The sequence below is a fragment of the Oncorhynchus masou genome, unplaced genomic scaffold (assembly GCF_036934945.1).
Source record: "Oncorhynchus masou masou isolate Uvic2021 unplaced genomic scaffold, UVic_Omas_1.1 unplaced_scaffold_4787, whole genome shotgun sequence".
Lineage (NCBI taxonomy): Eukaryota > Metazoa > Chordata > Actinopteri > Salmoniformes > Salmonidae > Oncorhynchus > Oncorhynchus masou.
The window spans coordinates 12,036-25,672 of NW_027011183.1; the positions used below are offsets into that span (position 1 = coordinate 12,036).

At 49.5% G+C, this 13,637-nt stretch overlaps 1 pseudogene; it reads right to left on the minus strand.

The window, feature by feature from the left end:
- Window positions 1-868: 868 nt before the first annotated feature.
- On the minus strand, window positions 869-11,026 carry LOC135535325 (mothers against decapentaplegic homolog 3-like; annotated as a pseudogene).
- Window positions 11,027-13,637: the final 2,611 nt, after the last annotated feature.

Below are 13,637 nucleotides of genomic sequence, written 5' to 3' on the forward strand. Positions count from 1 at the left end.
TGTCTTCTGCCTCCCTCCCTCCCTCCGTGTCTTCTGCCTCCCCCTCCCTCCGTGTCTTCTGCCTCCCCCTCCCTCAGTGTCTTCTGCCTCCCCCGTGTCTTCTGCCTCCCCCTCCCTCCGTGTCTTCTGCCTCCCCCCTCCCTCCGTGTCTTCTGCCTCCCCCTCCCTCCGTGTCTTCTGCCTCCCCCCTCCCCCGTGTCTTCTGCCTCCCTCCCTCCCCCGTGTCTTCTGCCTCCCTCCCTCCCCCGTGTCTTCTGCCTCCCTCCCTCCCCCGTGTCTTCTGCCTCCCTCCCTCCCCCCGTGTCTTCTGCCTCCCTCCCTCCCCCCGTGTCTTCTGCCTCCCTCCCTCCCCCCGTGTCTTCTGCCTCCCTCCCTCCCCCCGTGTCTTCTGCCTCCCTCCCCCTCCGTGTCTTCTGCCTCCCCCTCCGTGTCTTCTGCCTCCCCCTCCGTGTCTTCTGCCTCCCCCTCCGTGTCTTCTGCCTCCCCCTCCGTGTCTTCTGCCTCCCCCTCCGTGTCTTCTGCCTCCCCCTCCGTGTCTTCTGCCTCCCCCTCCGTGTCTTCTGCCTCCCCCCTCCGTGTCTTCTGCCTCCCCCCTCCGTGTCTTCTGCCTCCCCCTCCGTGTCTTCTGCCTCCCCCCTCCGTGTCTTCTGCCTCCCCCCCTCCGTGTCTTCTGCCTCCCCCTCCGTGTCTTCTGCCTCCCCCTCCGTGTCTTCTGCCTCCCCTCCTCCGTGTCTTCTGCCTCCCTCCCTCCGTGTCTTCTGCCTCCCCTCCTCCGTGTCTTCTGCCTCCCTCCCTCCGTGTCTTCTGCCTCCCTCACTCCCTCCGTGTCTTCTGCCTCCCCCGCTCTACCCTCCCCCTCTTTCCTGCATTCCATCCCCCTTACACAACTCCCCCTCTGTCTCAGCCCTGTGTGCGTTGGGCTGAGCTGGTTTTTTTCTTATTGTGGAAACACATGTATAATGTATCACTGGCTGCTGATGGAAAACGTCTGTATAAATGTACCTACGGCATGCGAATGATTAGTTCATTACAACTAAACATCTGAGTGAGGAATTACACAGGGGAAGAATAAGCGTCGCTGGGCAGTGACTAAAAATGAAACCATCGGTAGATTAAAACAAGAGAAAATGCTTCATTATTTTGTTTCCATTCTCCCCCTCACGTTCCCTTGGCGTCCTGGCACTTGGGAGAAACAGTTGAAATAAAAGTAGCCACTTCAGACCGGCTTGGGTTATTGATCTTAATACCTCTCCTCCCGGTTCGCCCCACGTCTCCTTGACATTAAACCCCCTCACTGTGTGTCTGCCAGGCCAGAGAACTACTTGCAGCCATACTTCAGCACAGTCCACAGTGATGAATGATACATCAAGACAGCAGCTCTGTCTGTTAGAGCACTTCATCATTAGAGGAGAAGAGAGGAGGAGGAGAAGAAGAGGAGAAGAGAGAGGTGGGTAGCTGTGATTACAATAGATTCATGCTTATTGTTCTAGGAATACAGAGGGGGAAGCAAGGACTTGAAAAAAATGCTTCTAGTGTGTAAGGACCGACTCCTGCATGAGCCACTGTATACAATAACCTATCAGGGTGTTCTATTTAATATCCCAGACTGTCTCTGCTACCATCAGACTTCTGAATGAACCACTGTATACAATAACCTATCAGGGTGTTCTATTTAATATCCCAGACTGTCTCTGCTACCATCAGACTTCTGAATGAGCCACTGTATACAATAACCTATCAGGGTGTTCTATTGAACACCCCTCAGCCATCCCACATAGTTATTTAACCTTGCACCCCTCAGCCATCCCATATAGTTATTTAACCTTGCACCCCTCAGCCATCCCACATAGTTATTTAACCTTGCACCCCTCAGCCATCCCACATAGTTATTTAACCTTGCACCCCTCAGCCATCCCACATAGTTATTTAACCTTGCACCCCTCAGCCATCCCACAGTTTCACCATTCCTATACCGTCTCATCTGAATCACCTCGTCAGCTAATCAGGTAGGAGCATGGTATCAACGACCGACAGGGGTTGACTCTTGTTTAATACATGAAACTTTAATGAGAGCGTGTCGCTGTGGACTGTGTGTTACCTGTACTCTGCTCCCCAGCCCTTGACGAAACTCATGCGGATGGTGCACATCCTGGTGAGCTGGTAGACCGCCTCGAAGCCCTGGTTCACCGACTGGGCCAGCAGGGCAGCAAACTCCTGGTTGTTAAAGATCTTCAGGTTGCAGCCTACGGAACCGTCCGGCAAACCGTTACCGTCAAGACACAATGAATGAGGTGTGTGTGAGCATGTATGTGTGTGTGTATGTGAGCGTGTGTGTGTGAGCATGTATGTGTGTGAGCATGTATGTGTGTGTGTGTTGGTGAGTAACCACAGTCATTGTGGAAATTAACCTACTGTGTGTCAATCTTTTGTCTCGCTCTCTTTGCCACACACACACACACACACACACACACACACACACACACACACCCTTCTCAGCTCTCACCTGGGGGGATCTTGCAGACCGTGGCGGGGTGCCAGCCGTAACGCTGGTTACAGTTGGGACTCTGGACGAAGATGGCACTGTCGCTGAGGCACTCTGCAAACACCTCTCCTCCAATATAGTACAACCGTACCCCTCTGCCTGCAGACAAACAGAGAACCATCCGTCTAGAACCAGAACCACCCCTGACGTGTACACACAGACCAATTCTGAACACGGATGACAACGAACATGTGATGTATACCTAAATACAGTGCATTCGCAAGGTATTCAGACCCCTTTCCCACTTTGTTACATTACAGCCTTCTACTAAAATGGATTAAATCGCCCCCCCCCCCTCATCAATCTACACACTATAATGAGAAAGCAACATTTATTTTACATTTTTGCAAATGTATTAAAAATAGAAAACTGAAATATCACATTTACATAAGTATTCAGACCCTTTACTCAGTACTTTGTTGAAGCACCTTTGACAGCGATTACAGCCTCGATTCTTCTTGGGTATGATGCTACAAGCTTGGCACACCTGTATTTGGGGAGTTTCTCCCATTCTTCTCTGCAGATCCTCTCAAGCTCTGTCAGGTTGGATGAAGATCGTCGCTGCGCAGCTATTTTCAGGTCTCTCCAGAGATGTTCGATCAGGTTTAAGTCCAGCCTTGGCTGGGCCACGTAAGGACATTGAGACCTGTCCCGAAGCCAGTCCTGCGTTGTCTTGGCTGTGTGCTTAGGGTCGTTGTCCTGTTGGAAAGTGAACCTTCTCCCCAGTCTGAGATCCTGAGCAGGTTTTAATCAAGGACCTCTGTACTTTGCTCTGTTCATCTTTCCCTCGATCCTGACTCGTCTTCCAGTCCCTGCCGTTGAAAAACAGCCCCACAGCATGATGCTGCCACCACCATGCTTCACCGTAGGGATGTTTCCTCCAGACGTGATGCTTGGCATTCAGACCAAAGAGTTCAACCTTGGTTTCATCAGACCAGAGAATCTTGGTTAACATGGTCAGAGTCTTTAGGTGCCTTTAGGCAAACTCCAAGTGGTCTGTCATGTGCCTTTTACTGAGGAGTGGCTTCTGTCTGGCCATTCTACCATAAGGCCTGATTGGTGGATTGTTTTAGAGATGGTTGTCCTTCTGGAAGGTTGTCCCATCTCCACAGAGGAACTCTGGAGCTCTGTCAGAGTGACCATCGGGTTCTTGGTCACCTCCCTGACCAAGGCCCTTCTCCCCCAATTGCTCAGTTTGGCCGGGCGGCCAGCTCTAGGAAGAGTCTTGGCGGTTCCAAACTTCTTCCATTTAAGAATGATGAAGGCCACTGTGTTCTTGAGGACCTTCAATGCTGTATCCATTTGTTTGGTACCCTTCCCCAGATCTGTGCCTCATGGCTTGGCTTTTGCCCTGACATGCACTGTCAACTGTGGGACCTTATATAGACAGGTGTGTGCGCCTTTAAAAATCATGTCAAATCAAATGAATTTACCACAAGGTGGACTTGAATCCAGTTGTAGAAACATCTCAAGGATGATCAATGGAAATGAAACCCCTGAGTTCAATTTCCAGTCTCATAGCAAAGGTCTGTAAATAAGGTATTTGTTTAAATTATTATTATTATTTTTTATACATTTGCAAACATTTCTAAAATTTGTTTGTGCTTGGTCATTATAATAAATCTGTAACGTAACAAAATGTGGAAAAAGTCAAGATGTCTGAATACATTCAGAAAGCACTGTACTTAGGAAACTTGTTCCCAAGTATTCCTTCCCCCTCAAAACAATGGACATATGTGATGGTGTCTCACTGTAATCAAGGGATGAAATGACTGTTATTTTCAAATACAATTTCATTTTGGGCTTAGCAGTGTACAAAATATTACAATTATGTTCTGGCCCCTTGACCATTCTCTCTGACAAAAATCGTCCCGTGGTGTTTATCTATTTGCCCGCCCCTCGAACTAAGGCCCCACCCCCCAACCTAAGGCCCCGCCCCCCAACCTAAGGCCCCACCCCCAACCTAAGGCCTCACCCCCCGACCGAAGGACCCACCCCCCGACCGAAGGACCCACCCCCCGACCTAAGGACCCACCCCCCGACCTAAGGACCCACCCCCGACCTAAGGACCCACCCCCGACCTAAGGACCCACCCCCGACCTAAGGACCCACCCCGACCTAAGGACCCACCCCCGACCTAAGGACCCACCCCCGACCTAAGGACCCACCCCCGACCTAAGGACCCACCCCCGACCCTAAGGACCCACCCCCCGACCTAAGGACCCACCCCCCGACCTAAGGACCCACCCCCGACCTAAGGACCCACCCCCGACCTAAGGACCCACCCCCGACCTAAGGACCCACCCCCGACCTAAGGACCCACCCCGACCTAAGGACCCACCCCCCGACCTAAGGTATTGGCTAACAAAACGTCTCTCTTTCTCTGTACTCTGGTGTGAATGACCTTGTAAACACAATTCTGTTTCAAGTTGCTACCATGTGTGGCCAGTACAGGTGGTTCAGGTTAGAAGTAGGGGTCGTCCTAAGACGAGTTATCCCATCTAACACTGCTGTTCCATTTCACTTTCCCCTCATGTCAACGACCGAGCATCAGGCCAACAGTCATTTTGTCAGAGGTTTATTTTCAAAGCGTCAGTACCGATGTGTCTGCGTGTCAGCTCCACAGCGGCATTACGGTTGACGTTGGACAGGAGGCCCAGGCAGAAGCGCTCGGAGTTGGAGGGTCGGTGAAGCCGTCCACGGTGAGGGATGGCTGGGAGGCGTGGAAGGTCTCGCCCACCCGCTGGTTCAGCTCGTAGTAGGAGATGGAACACCAGAAGGCTGGTTCACAGTACATCACAGGCTGTAGGTCTGACAGACACAGGAGAGACATGGGGAAACACTGTATTTAGATAGTTATTGAGCATCCTACTTGGGACTAAGCCTTTACCAGTATCAACTATATGGGACTACTACAGAGTAAAAGACAGAGACTCGGAGAGACAGAGACTCGGAGAGACAGAGACTCGGAGAGACAGAGACTCGGAGAGACAGAGACTCGGAGAGACAGAGACTCGGAGAGACAGAGACTCGGAGAGACAGAGACTCAGAGAGACAGAGACTCAGAGAGACAGAGACTCAGAGAGACAGAGACTCAGAGAGACAGAGACTCAGAGAGACAGAGACTCAGAGAGACAGAGAGGTGGGTACAATGTGAAAATAAAGATAGAAGTGAGGAGAAAAGACACAGCTAGATATAAAGATGGAGGGAGATAACAGCAGAGCCAGTGAAGTAGAGGAGATAAAGATGGAGGGAGATAACAGCAGAGCCAGGGAAGTAGAGGAGATAAAGACAGAGGGAGACTGAAGAGAGAGAACAGCAGAGCCAGGGAAGTAGAGGATATAAAGACAGAGGGAGACTGAAGAGAGAGAACAGCAGAGCCAGGGAAGTAGAGGATATAAAGACAGAGGGAGACTGAAGAGAGAGAGAACAGCAGAGCCAGGGAAGTAGAGGACATAAAGACAGAGGGAGACTGAAGAGAGAGAGAACAGCAGAGCCAGGGAAGTAGAGGATATAAAGACAGAGGGAGACTGAAAGAGAGAACAGCAGAGCCAGGGAAGTAGAGGACATAAAGACAGAGGGAGACTGAAGAGAGAGAACAGCAGAGCCAGGGAAGTAGAGGACATAAAGACAGAGGGAGACTGAAGAGAGAGAACAGCAGAGCCAGGGAAGTAGAGGATATAAAGACAGAGGGAGACTGAAGAGAGAGAGAACAGCAGAGCCAGGGAAGTAGAGGATATAAAGACAGAGGGAGACTGAAGAGAGAGATAACAGCAGAGCCAGGGAAGTAGAGGATATAAAGACAGAGGGAGACTGAAGAGAGAGAACAGCAGAGCCAGGGAAGTAGAGGATATAAAGACAGAGGGAGACTGAAGAGAGAGAGCAGCAGAGCCAGGGAAGTAGAGGACATAAAGACAGAGGGAGACTGAAGAGAGAGAACAGCAGAGCCAGGGAAGTAGAGGATATAAAGACAGAGGGAGACTGAAGAGAGAGAACAGCAGAGCCAGGGAAGTAGAGGACATAAAGACAGAGGGAGACTGAAGAGAGAGAGAACAGCAGAGCCAGGGAAGTAGAGGATATAAAGACAGAGGGAGAACAGCAGAGCCAGGGAAGTAGAGGACATAAAGACAGAGGGAGACTGAAGAGAGAGAACAGCAGAGCCAGGGAAGTAGAGGATATAAAGACAGAGGGAGACTGAAGAGAGAGAGAACAGCAGAGCCAGGGAAGTAGAGGATATAAAGACAGAGGGAGACTGAAGAGAGAGAACAGCAGAGCCAGGGAAGTAGAGGATATAAAGACAGAGGGTGACTGAAGAGAGAGAACAGCAGAGCCAGGGAAGTAGAGGAGATAAAGACAGAGGGAGACTGAAGAGAGAGAACAGCAGAGCCAGGGAAGTAGAGGAGATAAAGACAGAGGGAGACTGAAGAGAGAGAAAACAGCAGAGCCAGGGAAGTAGAGGATATAAAGACAGAGGGAGACTGAAGAGAGAGAACAGCAGAGCCAGGGAAGTAGAGGACATAAAGACAGAGGGAGACTGAAGAGAGAGAGAACAGCAGAGCCAGGGAAGTAGAGGATATAAAGACAGAGGGAGACTGAAGAGAGAGAACAGCAGAGCCAGGGAAGTAGAGGACATAAAGACAGAGGGAGACTGAAGAGAGAGAACAGCAGAGCCAGGGAAGTAGAGGACATAAAGACAGAGGGAGACTGAAGAGAGAGAACAGCAGAGCCAGGGAAGTAGAGGACATAAAGACAGAGGGAGACTGAAGAGAGAGAGAACAGCAGAGCCAGGGAAGTAGAGGATATAAAGACAGAGGGAGACTGAAGAGAGAGAACAGCAGAGCCAGGGAAGTAGAGGACATAAAGACAGAGGGAGACTGAAGAGAGAGAACAGCAGAGCCAGGGAAGTAGAGGACATAAAGACAGAGGGAGACTGAAGAGAGAACAGCAGAGCCAGGGAAGTAGAGGACATAAAGACAGATGGATACTGAAGAGAGAACAGCAGAGCCAGGGAAGTAGAGGATATAAAGACAGAGGGAGACTGAAGAGAGAGATAACAGCAGAGCCAGGGAAGTAGAGGATATAAAGACAGAGGGAGACTGAAGAGAGAGAGAACAGCAGAGCCAGGGAAGTAGAGGACATAAAGACAGAGGGAGACTGAAGAGAGAGAGAACAGCAGAGCCAGGGAAGTAGAGGACATAAAGACAGAGGGAGACTGAAGAGAGAGATAACAGCAGAGCCAGGGAAGTAGAGGACATAAAGACAGAGGGAGACTGAAGAGAGAGAACAGCAGAGCCAGGGAAGTAGAGGACATAAAGACAGAGGGAGACTGAAGAGAGAGAACAGCAGAGCCAGGGAAGTAGAGGACATAAAGACAGATGGATACTGAAGAGAGAACAGCAGAGCCAGGGAAGTAGAGGATATAAAGACAGAGGGAGACTGAAGAGAGAGAACAGCAGAGCCAGGGAAGTAGAGGATATAAAGACAGAGGGAGACTGAAGAGAGAGAGAACAGCAGAGCCAGGGAAGTAGAGGACATAAAGACAGAGGGAGACTGAAGAGAGAGAGAACAGCAGAGCCAGGGAAGTAGAGGACATAAAGACAGAGGAGCCTGAAAGAGAGATAACAGCAGAGCCAGGGAAGTAGAGGATATAAAGACAGAGAGGGAGACTGAAGAGAGAGAACAGCAGAGCCAGGGAAGTAGAGGATATAAAGACAGAGGGAGACTGAAGAGAGAGAGAACAGCAGAGCCAGGGAAGTAGAGGATATAAAGACAGAGGGAGACTGAAGAGAGAGAGAACAGCAGAGCCAGGGAAGTAGAGGATATAAAGACAGAGGGAGACTGAAGAGAGAGAGAACAGCAGAGCCAGGGAAGTAGAGGATATAAAGACAGAGGGAGACTGAAGAGAGAGAGAACAGCAGAGCCAGGGAAGTAGAGGACATAAAGACAGAGGGAGACTGAAGAGAGAGAGAACAGCAGAGCCAGGGAATTAGAGGATATAAAGACAGAGGGAGACTGAAGAGAGAGAACAGCAGAGCCAGGGAAGTAGAGGATATAAAGACAGAGGGAGACTGAAGAGAGAGATAACAGCAGAGCCAGGGAAGTAGAGGACATAAAGACAGAGGGAGACTGAAGAGAGAGAGAACAGCAGAGCCAGGGAAGTAGAGGATATAAAGACAGAGGGAGACTGAAGAGAGAGAGAACAGCAGAGCCAGGGAAGTAGAGGACATAAAGACAGAGGGAGACTGAAGAGAGAGAACAGCAGAGCCAGGGAAGTAGAGGATATAAAGACAGAGGGAGACTGAAGAGAGAGAACAGCAGAGCCAGGGAAGTAGAGGATATAAAGAGAGGGAGACTGAAGAGAGAGAACAGCAGAGCCAGGGAAGTAGAGGATATAAAGACAGAGGGAGACTGAAGAGAGAGAGAACAGCAGAGCCAGGGAAGTAGAGGACATAAAGACAGAGGGAGACTGAAAGAGAGAACAGCAGAGCCAGGGAAGTAGAGGACATAAAGACAGAGGAGACTGAAGAGAGAACAGCAGAGCCAGGGAAGTAGAGGACATAAAGACCGAGGGAGACTGAAGAGAGAGAACAGCAGAGCCAGGGAAGTAGAGGACATAAAGACAGAGGGAGACTGAAGAGAGAGAACAGCAGAGCCAGGGAAGTAGAGGACATAAAGACAGAGGGAGACTGAAGAGAGAGAACAGCAGAGCCAGGGAAGTAGAGGATATAAAGACAGAGGGAGACTGAAGAGAGAACAGCAGAGCCAGGGAAGTAGAGGACATAAAGACAGAGGGAGACTGAAGAGAGAGAACAGCAGAGCCAGGGAAGTAGAGGATATAAAGACAGAGGGAGACTGAAGAGAGAGAACAGCAGAGCCAGGGAAGTAGAGGATATAAAGACAGATGGAGACTGAAGAGAGAGAACAGCAGAGCCAGGGAAGTAGAGGACATAAAGACAGAGGGAGACTGAAGAGAGAGAGAACAGCAGAGCCAGGGAAGTAGAGGATATAAAGACAGAGGGAGACTGAAGAGAGAGAACAGCAGAGCCAGGGAAGTAGAGGATATAAAGACAGAGGAGACTGAAGAGAGAGAGAACAGCAGAGCCAGGGAAGTAGAGGATATAAAGACAGAGGGAGACTGAAGAGAGAGAACAGCAGAGCCAGGGAAGTAGAGGATATAAAGACAGAGGGAGACTGAAGAGAGAGAACAGCAGAGCCAGGGAAGTAGAGGATATAAAGACAGAGGGAGACTGAAGAGAGAGAACAGCAGAGCCAGGGAAGTAGAGGACATAAAGACAGAGGGAGACTGAAGAGAGAGAGAACAGCAGAGCCAGGGAAGTAGAGGACATAAAGACAGAGGGAGACTGAAGAGAGAGAACAGCAGAGCCAGGGAAGTAGAGGATATAAATATGGAATATGGAAAAAGAAAAGAGGGAGAAAAATAAACAGGACAAAGTCTGCCAGTTCCCTCGGTCCTCACGCGGAGACAACGGCAAATTACAGGGTTCCGGAACCAAAACATTCAGCAAACGCTTGCACAGTTCTCGTAACAGCAAAGATTTATTTTTACTTTTCCTTCTAACTACTTCCAACATTTACCTTTGAAGTACAGTGAACTGTCTTGGCCCATGTGAAGGCCCAGTCTATTTGAAGTACAGTGAACTGTCTGGGCCCATGTGAAGGCCCAGTCTATTTGAAGTACAGTGAACTGTCTGGGCCCATGTGAAGGCCCTGTCTATTTGAAGTATAGTGAACTGTCTGGGCCCATGTGAAGGTCCAGTCTATTTGAAGTACAGTGAACTGCCTGGGCCCATGTGAAGGCCCAGTGTATTTGAAGTACAGTGAACTGCCTGGGCCCATGTGAAGGTCCAGTCTATTTGTTTTTTTTCTATAGTAGCTGGGCCAGAAACAGTGATTTAATAAACAGGATATTATCATTGATGTCAGTGTGGGCTGACTGAGTTGGCCACAGCTCTGGGCTCAGACCGGGTTTCCTCTGTTACAATACGGAGCAGTGGACTGGCTTCCCGAGGGAGGGCTGCGGTGCAACGCTTGTCCACTAGTTAGCACAGACACACACACACATTGTGTCTAAATCTCACAAATAAACATCCCCAAACACACAACCAAATAGCAATTTTTGTATTTATTTTTTGTTCAAGGTAACTACACCAACAAACAAAATAATTCTCCTGCCCTCTCATCTCTCTGCAGCAGACATTTGGAGAGCGATATGTTGGGAATTGCAGTATTGAATGGTGATACATACAGCCTCGGCACCTAAGTATGGTGATAATATTGTATTGTGAGGTCCATGGTCATACCCAGTCCCAATGCTTACCTAAATTGCTGTGTGTTGGAGACACTGGGTTTGGTGACAGGTTGGGTGAACTGGTGTCCATGCTGTGGTTCATCAGGTGATCACTGGTCTCCCCATCTTCACTGAGATAGCCAGGTGGAGGAGTCTCTGAAACACGTAAACCACAGCCAATAGAGTAAACAATGATTGGTTGGTAGGTTCCTTCTAATAACATGTCCCAAAGGCCCCGACACTGCTCCACATATGCATATTAACAAAGCCCTTTGTCATTGCGCTCTCGGACAATGCTTTTATTCAGGGAAGGGAAGGGGAACCCAGTAGAAAACAGGCTGAATGTACTGACTGAGTTGGTTCTACTCCCGACAGGCTGAATGTATTGACTGAGTTGGTTCTACTCCCGACAGGCTGAATGTACTGACTGAGTTGGTTCTACTCCCGACAGGCTGAATGTATTGACTGAGTTGGTTCTACTCCCGACAGGCTGAATGTACTGACTGAGTTGGTTCTACTCCCGACAGGCTGAATGTACTGACTGAGTTGGTTCTACTCCCGACAGGCAGAATGTATTGACTGAGTTGGTTCTACTCCCGACAGGCTGAATGTACTGACTGAGTTGGTTCTACTCCCGACAGGCAGAATGTATTGACTGAGTTGGTTCTACTCCCGACAGGCTGAATGTACTGACTGAGTTGGTTCTACTCCGACAGGCAGAATGTATTGACTGAGTTGGTTCTACTCCCGACAGGCTGAATGTACTGACTGAGTTGGTTCTACTCCTGACAGGCTGAATGTACTGACTGAGTTGGTTCTACTCCCGACAGGCTGAATGTATTGACTGAGTTGGTTCTACTCCTGACAGGCTGAATGTACTGACTGAGTTGGTTCTACTCCCGACAGGCTGAATGTACTGACTGAGTTGGTTCTACTCCCGACAGGCTGAATGTACTGACTGAGTTGGTTCTACTCCCAACAGGCTGAATGTACTGACTGAGTTGGTGCTACTCCCGACAGGCTGAATGTACTGACTGAGTTGGTTCTACTCCCGACAGGCTGAATGTATTGACTGAGTTGGTTCTACTCCCGACAGGCTGAATGTACTGACTGAGTTGGTTCTACTCCCAACAGGCTGAATGTACTGACTGAGTTGGTGCTACTCCCGACAGGCTGAATGTACTGACTGAGTTGGTTCTACTCCCGACAGGCTGAATGTATTGACTGAGTTGGTTCTACTCCCGACAGGCTGAATGTATTGACTGAGTTGGTTCTACTCCCGACAGGCTGAATGTACTGACTGAGTTGGTTCTACTCCCGACAGGCAGAATGTATTGACTGAGTTGGTTCTACTCCCGACAGGCAGAATGTATTGACTGAGTAGGTTCTATTCCCAACAGGCTGAATGTACTGACTGAGTTGGTTCTACTCCCGACAGGATGAATGTATTGACTGAGTTGGTTCTACTCCTGACAGGCTGAATGTATTGACTGAGTTGATTCTACTCACGACAGGCTGAATGTACTGACTGAGTTGGTTCTACTCCCGACAGGCTGAATGTACTGACTGAGTTGGTTCTACTCCTGACAGGCTGAATGTACTGACTGAGTTGGTTCTACTCCTGACAGGCTGAATGTACTGACTGAGTTGGTTCTACTCCTGACAGGCTGAATGTACTGACTGAGTTGGTTCTACTCCCGACAGGCTGAATGTACTGACTGAGTTGGTTCTACTCCCGACAGGCTGAATGTATTGACTGAGTTGGTTCTACTCCCGACAGGCTGAATGTATTGACTGAGTTGATTCTACTCACAACAGGCTGAATGTACTGACTGAGTTGGTTCTACTCCTGACAGGCTGAATGTACTGACTGAGTTGGTTCTACTCCCGACAGGCTGAATGTATTGACTGAGTTGGTTCTACTCCCGACAGGCTGAATGTACTGACTGAGTTGGTTCTACTCCCGACAGGCTGAATGTACTGACTGAGTTGGTTCTACTCCCGACAGGCTGAATGTACTGACTGAGTTGGTTCTACTCCCGACAGGCTGAATGTATTGACTGAGTTGGTTCTACTCCTGACAGGCTGAATGTATTGACTGAGTTGGTTCTACTCCCGACAGGCTGAATGTATTGACTGAGTGGGTTCTACTCACGACAGGCTGAATGTATTGACTGAGTTGGTTCTACTCCCGACAGGCTGAATGTATTGACTGAGTTGGTTCTACTCCCGACAGGCTGAATGTATTGACTGAGTTGGTTCTACTCCTGACAGGCTGAATGTATTGACTGAGTTGGTTCTACTCCCGACAGGCTGAATGTACTGACTGAGTTGGTTCTACTCCCGACAGGCTGAATGTATTGACTGAGTTGGTTCTACTCCCGACAGGCTGAATGTATTGACTGAGTTGGTTCTACTCCTGACAGGCTGAATGTATTGACTGAGTTGGTTCTACTCCCGACAGGCTGAATGTACTGACTGAGTTGGTTCTACTCCTGACAGGCTGAATGTATTGACTGACCCCCCTGTAACAGGGGGGTCAACTTGTCCTCCAGAGGTAGTAACAGATCATGTGCTGGTCTGGTCTCCAAGAGGCAGTGTCTGCTTCTGACGGCCTCTCAAGCCACCTCAGACACCATTTGTTCCAGGCAGAGACTGCCCACCTCCTCTGGACTCAGTGTGTGTGTGTGTGTGTGTGTGTGTGTGTGTGTGTGTGTGTGTGTGTGTGTGTGTGTGTGTGTTTGGCAACTGTTCATCCGGTCTGCTGATGTAGCTCACACCTCTGC